The following is a 12,086-nucleotide window of genomic DNA, read 5'->3' as shown; positions in this document are numbered from 1 at the left end:
CTTGATTCAGCAGCCCTAGCGTGTTCCCATTTTGAACCATTTCATGTGTCTGACGGTAGAACTCCGCCTAACCGCCCAGAGAGACAATCACTTAGAGGCCTACCACTGGCCAATCAGATAGCTCAGATCACCATGTCTGCACAGTTTCCTCGCGCCATAGACTGTAAAAAGAAGCCTTGAACGCACAGCAAAGTTCGTAATGTGAGATTTCTAAACGTTTAAAACCATGAATTAAAAAATATATATTTAACCAGGCAAGTCAGTTAAGAACAAATTCTTATTTACAATGACGGCCTAGGAACAGAGGGTTAACTGCCTTGTTCAGGGGCAGAATGACAGATTTTTACCTTGTCAGCTCTGGGATTTGATCTTGCAACCTTTCGGTTACTAGTCCAACGCTCTAACCAACCACCTGCCGCAAAGAGAGAGAGAGACTCAACAAATACCGCAAAGAGCTGCTGTTTTTATGAGTAAGTTCATGTTTAAGTTCTTGTTCAGCACTGTCAACACTTTTATAAACCATAAAATGTGCATTCTCCCTACTTCCACTCACGCTACAACCAGCACTGCAGCTGTAATGAATGAGTACAGTAAAGTGTTGTGATAAGCTTGTGTTATTATTATTAGCAGCTTGTGTCTTCTTTAATATTTCACTGGTCATAGGAGAAACAAAATGAATGGGTGCGACTTAAGTTTCGCCATCAGCTGGAAGACTGTGTTCCCTTTAGGGAGAGACGAGGGACAGTGAGTTGGATGAGAGGCAGCCTCACTGCTGCTCCCTACCTACCCTCAGACTGACCATCAGATGCAGGCCATCAGTCAAGAAAAAAAAAGGTAATTATATTGCTCACTCAGCTGTGCTTCACAAGTAATACAACAAATGATCGATTACCAGTGTGAACATATACCTACATTTTTTTTAAATATAATAAAAAAAATGGTCTGAGAAGAACAACACTGGCAGGGCAATTCAAGCAAAGCCAGTATGCGGTTATAATGTATTGGGCCTATAGCCTACTGCACAAACCTCACTGCTACAGAACTGTTTTTAATTGGTTAATGTTGCATAGGCTTACATTTTTTAAGTCATGTTAATAAAAAACCTGAGGTAGATCTTGGCATGCATTTTGACTCAGAAAGTGATCTTGACTTAGAAATGGTTGGTGACCACTGCCATAAAGCATCAGAACAAAACAGAATAGAACAGAGCAGGAGTCTTCAGTGTTGTTGGCAAACGGACCAGTCAGGCACTTAGCAGCCAACGAGATGCACGACTGACACCACAACTACTGCCATCTGCCTAGAAAACCACATCAGTGGCTTCCTGTCGCTGCAGAAGCAAGAGTGTGTGTGAGTGTGTTGGGGAGATATAATTTATTGGATCACTGCCGACCGGCTGGGGAGCTGAATCCCTAAGGAGCACTCCACACAAAGCAGCATCACAGCTCATACCGACACACACACACACACACACACCACACACACACACACACACACACACACACACACACACACACACACACACACACACACACACACACACACACACACACACACACACACACACACACACACAGGGATTAATGTGTTCAGATAAGAGACAACAAATATTGTATTTTTTTCTCACCCGACCTGCCTCATTTTTAATGAGACGCATATATGTTACTGTATATACATCACTGTTTGTACAGAGGAAAAATCTTGCTAATCAACACCCTCAACTGCACTTAAAATAAATATGCAGAATAATGGTCCAACAGCAAATGCACGTTGATCATAACTCTTATCTGCCTTCATCATTAAACACATGCATTAGAGTTCATGCAGCATTGCCACCAATTCAAGGTTATGATGAGAACATCACAGTTAAACACTGCCCACTCCTGGCCACAGTCTATTCCTGCTGCACTGGCCTAAAGCCTAGCTCATATCAAACATACAGTACTTCACAGAAGGATTATCCAAATACCCATATCCTGTAGACCATTGACACAAAATAATAACTGGCTGTGGCAATTAACCAGTCCAATAGACCAGGCAATGAACCAGTCCAATAGACCAAGCAATTAACCAGTCCAATAGACCAGGCAATTAACCAGTCCAATAGACCAGGCAATTAACCAGTCCAATAGACCAGGCAATTAACCAGTCCAATAGACCAGGCAATTAACCAGTCCAATAGACCAGGCAAATAACCAGTCCAATAGACCAAGCAATTAACCAGTCCAATAGACCAGGCAATTAACCAGTCCAATAGACCAGGCAATTAACCAGTCCAATAGACCAGGCAATTAACCAGTCCAACAGACCAGGCAATTAACCAGTCCAACAGACCAGGCAATTAACCAGTCCAACAGACCAGGCAATTAACCAGTCCAACAGACCAGGCAATTAACCAGTCCAATAGACCAGGTAATGAACCAGTCCAAAATACCAGGCAATTAACCAGTCCAATAGACCAGGCAATGAACCAGTCCAAAATACCAGGCAATTAACCAGTCCAATAGACCAGTCCAATATGTCAAAATATATCAGGATTCCAATCAGTAAAATCGACCAGGCATCATACCAGTGCAATAGACCAGGCATCCTACCAGTCAAATAGACCAGGCATCCAACCAGTCAAATAAGCCAGGCATCCTACCAGTCAAATAGACCAGGCAGCCAACCAGTCCAAAAGTCCAGGCAGCCAACCAGTCAAATAGGCCAGGCATCCAAACCAGTCAAATAGACCAGGCATCCTACCAGTCAAATAGACCAGGCAGCCAACCAGTCAAATAGACTAGGCAGCCAACCAGTCCAATAGACCGGGCATCCTACCAGTCCAATAGACCAGGCAGCCAAACAGTCCAATAGACTAGGCAGCCAACAATTCCAGTAGACCAGGCATCCTACCAGTCAAATATGCCAGGCAGCCAACCAGTACAGCAGATCAGGCAGCCAACCAGTCCAATAGACCAGGCATCCTACCAGTCAAAAATACCAGGTATCCTACCAGTCAAACAGACAATGAATCCAAACAGTTAAATAGGCCAGGCAGACAAGCAGTCAAATAGATCAGGCATTCTACCAGTCAAATAGACCAATCAGCCAACCAGTCAAATAGACCAGGCAGCCAATAAGTCCAATAGAGCAGGTAGCTTCCCAGTAAAATAGACGAGGCAGCCAACCAGTCCAATAGATCAGGCAGCCAACCAGTCCAATAGACCAGGCTGCCAATAAGTCCAATAGAGCAGGTAGCTTCCCAGTAAAATAGATAAGGCAGCCTCCCAGTAAAATAGACCAGGCAGCCAACCAGTCCAATAGATCAGGCAGCCAACCAGTCCAATAGATCAGGCTGCCAACCAGTCCAATAGAACAGGCTGTCAATAAGTCCAATAGAGCAGGTAGATTACCAGTAAAATAGACCAGGCAGCCAACCAGTCCAATAGACCAGGCATCCTACCAGTCAAATAGGCCAGGCAGCCAACCAGTCCAAAAGGCCAGGCAGACAAGAAGTCAAATAGAACAGGCAGCAAAAAAACAACAGAATAGTTAGCTGACCAGTCAAATAGACCAGGCAGCCAACCAGTCCAATAGACCAGGCAACCAACCAGTCCAATAGACCAGGCAGCCAACCAGTCCAATAGACCAGGCAGCCAACCAGTCAAATAGACCAGGCAGCCAACCAGTCAAATAGACCAGGCATCCAACCAGTCAAATAGACCAGGCATCCAACCAGTCAAATAGACCAGGCAGCCAACAACTCCAGTAGACCAGGCAGCCAACCAGTCAAATAGACCAGGCAGTCAACCAGTCAAACAGACCAGGCATCCAAACCAGTCAAATAGAACAGCCATCCTACCAGTCAAATTGACCGGAGAGCCAACCAGTAAAATAAACCAGGCATCCTAATTGTCAAATAGACCAGGCATCCTTCCAATCCAATAGACCAGGCAGCCAACCAGTCAAATAGACCAGGCATCCTACCAGTAAAATAGACCAGGCATCCAACCAGTCAAATAGACCAGGCAGCAAACCAGTCCAGTAGACCAGGCAGCAAACCAGTCAAACAGACCAGGCATCCAAACCAGTCAAACAGACCAGAGAGAGATTAAAGTAGATGTGACGTGTCAAAATTTGATTGATGACCCTATGTGAACTCTATGTGAACTCTATGTGAACCCTATGTAGTGATGACGTGTGCATGTCTTCTGGTCAGGCAAGCCTGGTTAGGTGGGGGCTATGGGGTGAGTAAGGGTCCATTTGACAGGCCGTTAATGATTGATGACCCAAGCCTGATTGATGACCCAAGCCTGATTTATGACCCTATGTAATGATTTATGACCCTATGTCATGTAGAAGGGTGCATGCCCAGGGGGGTTGGTGGGTAAGTAAGTGACCAGGTGTCAGGTCAACCTGTTACTGTTTCTCACGGTTTGGGTTGGTTAAGGCCCCTTATAAAGCCGCTGAACAATTCCTGTTTAAGAGTGCACAAGATCTTAAGAATAACCATGGAATTTGGGATCGGTACCAAAGAAGTGATGACGGTAACAACTGAAGCAGGCCCTCGGGTTGCCCATAGAGCAAGGGCAAAGTATCAACCAGCAATATATGATGCGCCAAAAAAACGTTTTTTAAATGTGTATAGAACCCAAATACCGCCAGCAAATGCTCTGACAGATCAAGTGTTGATGTCTAATGGCCAGCAGTGGGGGTATCGGTTTGATTACCTGGCCTGTAGAGTGACCCTCTATACGGTAGATGAAGGAGAAGAATATACAGACCAGACTGTAGGCTTGGAATATGGTGTTGAAGACTGGTCGGTTTTTCGCAAGGTTGTGTGTCCTGAACTGAGCCTTATCACCAAGGGGTATAGTGTGTTCACGGGCCACGAGACCCGTTGGGAAGGTACCCCAGACTCCTCAGGACAAATATTTCACAGGGTGAAAATACAAAGACAGAATGGCCGACCGTGCGGCAGCGTGGAGTTCTATATCGGCACCGAGGCAATCCGAAACCACAACCTTAGGGGTGGTGGCCTGACTGGGGATACCCGACTGCGTCTGCTTATTCCTTTTAAGAGTTGGGATGTACTGGAATTGAAAATGTTGCAACCGTTGGATGCTCTCTTTGTACAGAGCCAACAGCGTCAGAGCCTTGTTCATTTAAAGAAGTGCATAATATATACGAATCGTAAAGATTACGATGCAAAAGAGCCTCAAGAAGATACAGCGTCAGAAGAAAACTAAGTAAGCGGATGCTTTAACCCCGCCCCCCCAGATACCCAATGGCCTTGTTCTACAATAAAAAGAAAAAAGCAGCCAGTTCTTCATTTCAGCATACACCATGGATCTCCAGACCATCTACGAGGAAGCCACTACGTCATGGGGGCCCGACACTAAAGACTCTATGCCACGAAGCCCTACACTCTACGCACCCCTGGCAAGACCCGTGACACCCCCGACATTTACCCAGCCTGAGGATGTGTTTGATGGGGTGGCCAGTACTATTTTTGTGGATACAATCAAGGCCTCTGTAGCTACACTTTTAAACGTGGTGATTGGCGAATATATACGAGAAAAATGCATCGGCTGTGAGATCAATCATCCCAGCCAGCGTCGTCATCCTTGCCTCTACGACCCTCCTAGATACTACTTTTTCAATCATTTTGAGGAGCTGGTGAAAAGACTGTGGTCCTGCCGTTTTATACCAGCGCTGGTCATCGCCCTGGAGTCTATGGGTATTGTGCCGTCTATCCCTAGAGTTTACGGGGTAACCGAAGCCTTCCTACATGAACTGAAGGAGGCCATCTTCATCCATGAGAAACTCAAAGAAATCCGACACACCCTGGTGGACGACAACAAATACAGGGAAGCTGTGGTGGCTGATGTGATGCTTTTCTGGCTCAATAAATCCCAAGAGACCGAGTGACATTTTGTTTATTTAGAGCTATGGGTAACTATGTGTCTACGATGTTTGAGCGAATAAATACCTTTTTTCTTTTGAGAGACCTTACAAATGTTATGCATCAAATTATTGAAAATAAAGTGAACAAGGGATCGTTCTACACGACACACAATACCTGGGCTAATGTAGAGCGTTTGTTAAAAATGGAGCAAATCATGAAACATGTCCGACATACGGGCGAGAGTTTACAATGGTCACATATGGTATCAAGGCTTGTTGAGGATTCTGAAGAACTAGAAATAACTTTGGCTAAGATTTTACATTATTTGTTTGAACCACCCTTTAATGTGAATGTGTATCATATTTGTTGTTTATATACTTATATATCAGACGTGTGTGTTTTAAAAATTCAGCGAAACAAACCTGTAAATCTAAACAATATATACAGGGTGTTGCATGCTGTGATTGTTGAGAAAACGGGGACTTGTATCTTGCAACAAATCCTGAATTGTCTGTATACGTAATAATTGTTGCATTCTTAAAATAAAAATTCACAAACTGAAATGTTGTCGTTATATGAAAGTGGCTCATTACAGTTATTGTACCTCAGAGAGGCAAGAAGGATGGCTGAGCAGCTGTTGAAAAACATATATTATAATCCCTCTAACCCCGGGTCTTATGGGGGTAAAGAGCGTTTACAGAGAGCTATAGTCGAAGAAACAGGTAGTCTGTTAAGCGATGCTAAAGTGAATGAATGGTTATCAGAGCAAGATGCCTACACTCTACATAAACCTGTAAGAAAACATTTTCCAAGAAATAGAGTTTTTTCTACGCATCCATTATCACAATTTCAGGCGGATCTATGTGACATGCAGTCCCTTGCCGATAAAAATGATGGAAATCGCTACATGCTAACGGTTATAGATATTTTCTCTAAATTAGCCTATGTAAGGGTGTTAAAAAATAAGAGCGGGGCAGAGGTGACCAGGGCCTTTGAATCGATCTTGAAGGCAGGAGGCGCACCCAAGAAAGTGCAGACGGATGGCGGAAAATAATTTTTTAATAAAACATTTCAGAAGCTAATGAATAAGTATAATATAGTACATTTTGCTACAGGCTCTGATTTGAAAGCTTCGGTTGTGGAACGCTTTAATAGGACTTTGAAAGAGCGGATGTGGCGATATTTTACAGCTCACAACACCAACCGATATACAGACATAGTTCAGGATTTAGTAAACGGGTACAACCACAGCTACCATAAGACTATACGTATGAAGCCCTCGGAGGTCTCTTCGGAAAACTCTTTTCAAGTCTTTAAAAATATGTATGGTTTGTTCCCACTTCGCCGTAAGAAAAAAATGACTTTTAAATTCCTAGTGGGTGACTTGGTGCGTATATCAAAGTTGAGGGGTGTTTTCGACAAAAAATACGAACAAGGCTTTAGCTCGGAGTTGTTTACCGTTACCGAATGTCTGCCACGCATTCCGCCGGTCTACAAATTAAAAGATTATGACGGGGATCTTATAGAGGGATCTTTTTATGAGAAGGAATTACAGAAGGTCCAGTTGGGTAAAGACAAAGTCTTTCACGTGGAGGAGATTCTAGATCAGAAGAGAGAAAAGGGTAAAAAATGGTTACTGGTCCGCTGGAAAAACTGGCCTCAAAAGTTCAACAGTTGGGTATTGGAGCAGGATGTGGTGGAGGCAACGGGGATTAATTTAAACCCCTAGTCATGATAACTAGCGCATCATTCGCGTGTACACAGTTGGGCATCATGGAACACAGCGGCTTCTACCTGACTCTCCCCAGTAATGCGTCGGCACAGATATATCGTAATAATCAGAGTTCGAAGTATACAACCAATTTTCCAAAGCCTATAGAGTTATCAGAGGCTTGGGAAGTAGGTCTCAGCGAGATTACATACCCCCATAGTTGGTATAATATCAAAGCTAAGGACCGTGATTTTTATTGCAAAAGGTTCTCGGAACCTGCGAAACTTATTAAGCTTAAAAAAGGTTTCTATAGAACCGTCGACAGGATCGTCTCAGAGTTGAATGAACACCTAACCCTGAACAAGATGGAAATATTCCTATTCTACAATCCAATCCATAAAAGGATACAAATCTCAGGGCCTGCTAACGGAGGTATAAAGACCAGCGGTAATTTATCCTACATGTTGGGGATGGGTCCCAATAAATGGACGTATGTGAACGATAAATTATTCCCATTCCCTGCGGATATACATGCAGGCTTTTACAACATATTTGTCTATACCGACATCATAACCTATCAAAGGGTCGGAGACAGCTGTGTGCCCCTCCTGCGAACAGTTCATATAGACGGCAAGGATGGGGACATCGTCACTGTCAATTATGACAAGCCGCACTACGTACATGTCAGCAAGAACTATATTGAAAACATTCTGGTTGAGCTTAAAACGGATCAGAACGAAAACATTGAATTTACTTATGGTAAAACGATTGTAAAACTCCACTTTAGACCCACCAAAACCTCTCTACATATATAATAGCTGTATTATATTTATAAACATAATACAAATAAAAGTGTTATGGAGCACCATCAGCTCGACCCTAACCGTTATGTTTCATACTATGTGGATCAAGTGGGTAATGGACTACCAGGATATCATGGAGCGCCGACAATGTATGGTTCGGGGATAGGAGGTATATTCCGTAACCTCTTCAGGATGGTTTTACCGTTTATGAAGAGAGGCTTCAGCATAGCCAAACCACATTTAAAATCAGCGGCTAAAAATATAGTAAGTGAGGTTGTAGCCAATGCTATGACCCGAAGGGCGTCACCAGAGGTGGAGCATCAAGAAGGCTCGGGGCTTATGATATTGTCTCGAAGGCCAAAAAAGAGACCCCCTGGTTTAAGGCGTAGGCCGGCACCTAAAAAGCGGCGGTTAACTGTTAAAAGAACCTCAGTAAGTCAAAGACGGGGTAAAGTGAGGAGGTCTGTACCAAAACAGGCTAAAAGAATACTAGGAAGTATTTTCTAAAAGAATAAGTGACATGGCTCTTTTACATCGAATGTCCTCTGAAGCTATAAAGACAGAACTCGATCTTTTCACGGCACCGTTAACGCAGCATTCAATAGATAGATCCAGTTATGTGGAGATAGCCCCTCTCTCTGCTATTACCGATAACGGGCCTATCGAATTTTTCATACCAGGCCATGGTGACAACTATCTGGACCTCAACAACACCTTGGTGCATTTACGTCTAAAAGTGACCAAAAGAGATGGGTCTAATATTGCAGGCGATGCCAAAGTGAGTCTCATTAATTACCCCTTGGCCACCATTTTCTCCCAAGTTGATGTGACTTTGGGTGAACGCCTAATCAGTCAAAGCAGCGCTACATACCCTTATAGAGCCATCATGGAGTGTTTACTAAACTACTCCGAAGACACTCTCAAAACCCAATTTAGCGCCGGGCTGTTTAGCAAGGATACTGCAGGAGCCTCTATGGAATCGACAGACCCTTCCACCGGTGCAAACAAAGGACTAGCGGCACGAGCTCGCTACTGCGCCGAATCTCGAGAGTTTCATTTGCTAGGCCCTATACACTCTGACATTTTCTTTCAAGAATGGTTACTCTTAAATTCGGTTGATTTAAGATTAAAATTAACCAGGGCCAAGGATGATTTTTGCCTGATGTCTCCCCAAGACGGGGATTTTAGTTTGAAAGTGTTGGGGGCAACCCTTTTTATTAAAAAAGTATCTGTATCTCCGGCCGTGCGCCTGGGTCACTCACATGCTTTGATGAAAGGAAATGCCCTTTACCCTCTCCAAAGAATTACCATGAAAACCTTTAGCATACCTGTGGGCAGTAGAATCTGCAGTCAAGAAAACCTATTTCTAGGCCCTTTACCTAGATATGTGGTTATAGGTCTGGTTGATCACGCCTCTAATACGGGCAGTTTAGATAAAAACCCCTTTAATTTTCAGCACTTCAATGCAGAGTATGTAGCGCTCTGTCAGGACGGACGTCAGGTTCCGGCGAAGGCTTTCCAACCACAATTTAATAACAACATATCTGTGCGAGAATTTTACAATCTATTCCTGGCTACAGGGCGACATCTAAAAGATCTCTCTTTACCTATTGACAGAAATGATTTTGCAGAGGGTTACACATTGTATGCTTTCAATTTATCACCTGATGATGACACCTCAGGAAATCTGTCTGTGGTGTCCCAAGGTAACCTCAGGCTGGAAATGCGTTTCCGTACACCTTTAGCCTGTACAGTTAGCATGATTGTTTACGCATGCTCTGATTCAATCTTGGAAGTGAATGCCCGAAGACAGGTCTTAGTGGATTATTATTAAGGACCTTTGAACAAAGACATGAATACCCAAGAGTTGGACGGGCTCATGAGCCGCTTGATTGGAAAACAATTTTGTGGAGTGTTGGCTTGTGATGAATTACCTATTGAGATATGGCCTGAGAGGCCTGCAATGTTTATTGTCAATACCCATCCTAAACACATGCCTGGTGAACATTGGCTAGCTATGACATTAGAACAGGAAGGTGGACGAAAAATCTCAACTTTTTTTGATTCCTATGGCTTTCCCCCCGGTTTTTCACATTTCCCTAAATCTATTAAAGATTTTTTGACCCTAAACGGTACAAAGATCTACTACAACATCAAACAAGTGCAAGATAACCTTTCCACTACATGCGGTCACCACTGTGTATTTTACCTGTGCCAAAGAGCCCGGGGAGTTTCTTTTGAAGATGTTATGTCTCTTTATAAGGATGATTTAAGAAGTAATGATAACCTTGTATCTTGTTTTGTTAGAAAATATCAAAAGTGTTCAAATGTGTGTCCTTTAAGAACGCGTAATCAAGGCGTATGCTCACGTCATATGTTTCAAGAATGCCACAAATGTTAACTTGCTTATTTTTCAAATAAAAAATTTATTGAATTTAATCATAGTCATTCAAAAGTCATTTTCAAAAGTCTAACCACGCCGAGAGATCGGGTTTAGGAAAAGGTCCTGAGACGTTCATGGGAGTAAATGAGTTAGCATCATCGCTTTCATAGGGGGACGGTGTCGTTGGGGCATCTTTAGGGGTGCTGTATCTCGTTGAAGGCTTTTGTTTTAAAGCTTGAATCTGTTGACGAAGCTTATGGTTGGGTACACCGGAGAGGGGGATGTTGAGGATTGCCAGGGCCTTAAGAAACTGACGCCAGCCGGGAGGCCTTCGGTCATCAGCAACCTTGTGGGCAGCCGTGGTACTTTTAAGCAAGTCCTGCATATGGGACCCCCTAACCACAGAGCCCTGAAGGATAAACTCTCCAGAGTCGTTCCAAGCAGCTATCCCCTTTGAGTCTTTTATCTTGTTCATAATGTATTTAACATTCTTCCTGTTACGTAAAGGCACATGTGTCAGTAGGTCATGCATAACTTTATCTTCAAATGGCATTTGAGCTTCACCCGACATATTATCTCCACTAGGTAAGATCGCCGGTACAGGCCTTACAGGGGCCGGGCTCTCGTTAGGTTCGACATCTGTTAAAGGGTCCGGTAGGGAAAGGGTTAAATGGTTAGTCTCTCTCTCCCCTTGCTTTACCCGAGTCAAATACCTTTGCATTAGGTTTGTGTATTTTTGAATCTTATCATAGGGGTTCAATCCTTTTCGGTTCAAAACATCCTTCATGGCCGTATCCAAATCATTTTCCGCTGTTTGTCTGATATCTTCAGGACCCTGCATTTGTTTTTTAAGTCTATCCAACTCTTGTTGAGGCACCAAGTACATTTTAGTGGCCATCACACCACGTGTTCAACCCCCACGTCTGGCCGCAATAAGGCTGGTGATGAAGGGCACGGCTATACTGAGTAAAGGTAGAAGAAAACCCCCAGACTGTTGTATACTATGTCTTTTCTTTTGAAGACTGGCCCTTTTATTGGCAAAGAGTTTGATCGCTGTCTTTTGTCTCCTTAATTTTTTCAATTGGTTCAGGGTGAGTGGAATGCGTCCTTTGAGAAGATTCAAAGCAATCTCACATAGGGCTAATATGAGATCTGAAGAACAGCGACCCAAGATGGCCTTCCGTTCTTTAGCTGTAGACCCCACTAGCCTTCTCAAGAGGGGGAGGTTTCTTTTTAAACGCAGAGACATAGCGTTTACTTTTTAGGAAGGTATGCAGCAGGCCTCTCCCCCGGAAACAG

The 12,086-nt window shown here is 43.6% G+C and overlaps 1 protein-coding gene across 6 annotated transcripts in view; it reads right to left on the bottom strand.

Moving 5' to 3' along the window:
* Positions 1-12,086, bottom strand: part of LOC139552578 (disks large homolog 4-like) — a 139,881-nt gene that overhangs the window by 45,066 nt on the left and 82,729 nt on the right. The window lies entirely within an intron of this gene.

This window comes from Salvelinus alpinus, chromosome 24, assembly GCF_045679555.1.
Source record: "Salvelinus alpinus chromosome 24, SLU_Salpinus.1, whole genome shotgun sequence".
Classification (NCBI taxonomy): Eukaryota; Metazoa; Chordata; class Actinopteri; order Salmoniformes; family Salmonidae; genus Salvelinus; species Salvelinus alpinus.
The sequence above is the reverse complement of the archived record's forward strand: the minus strand, read 5'-3'. Positions and strand labels throughout refer to the sequence as shown.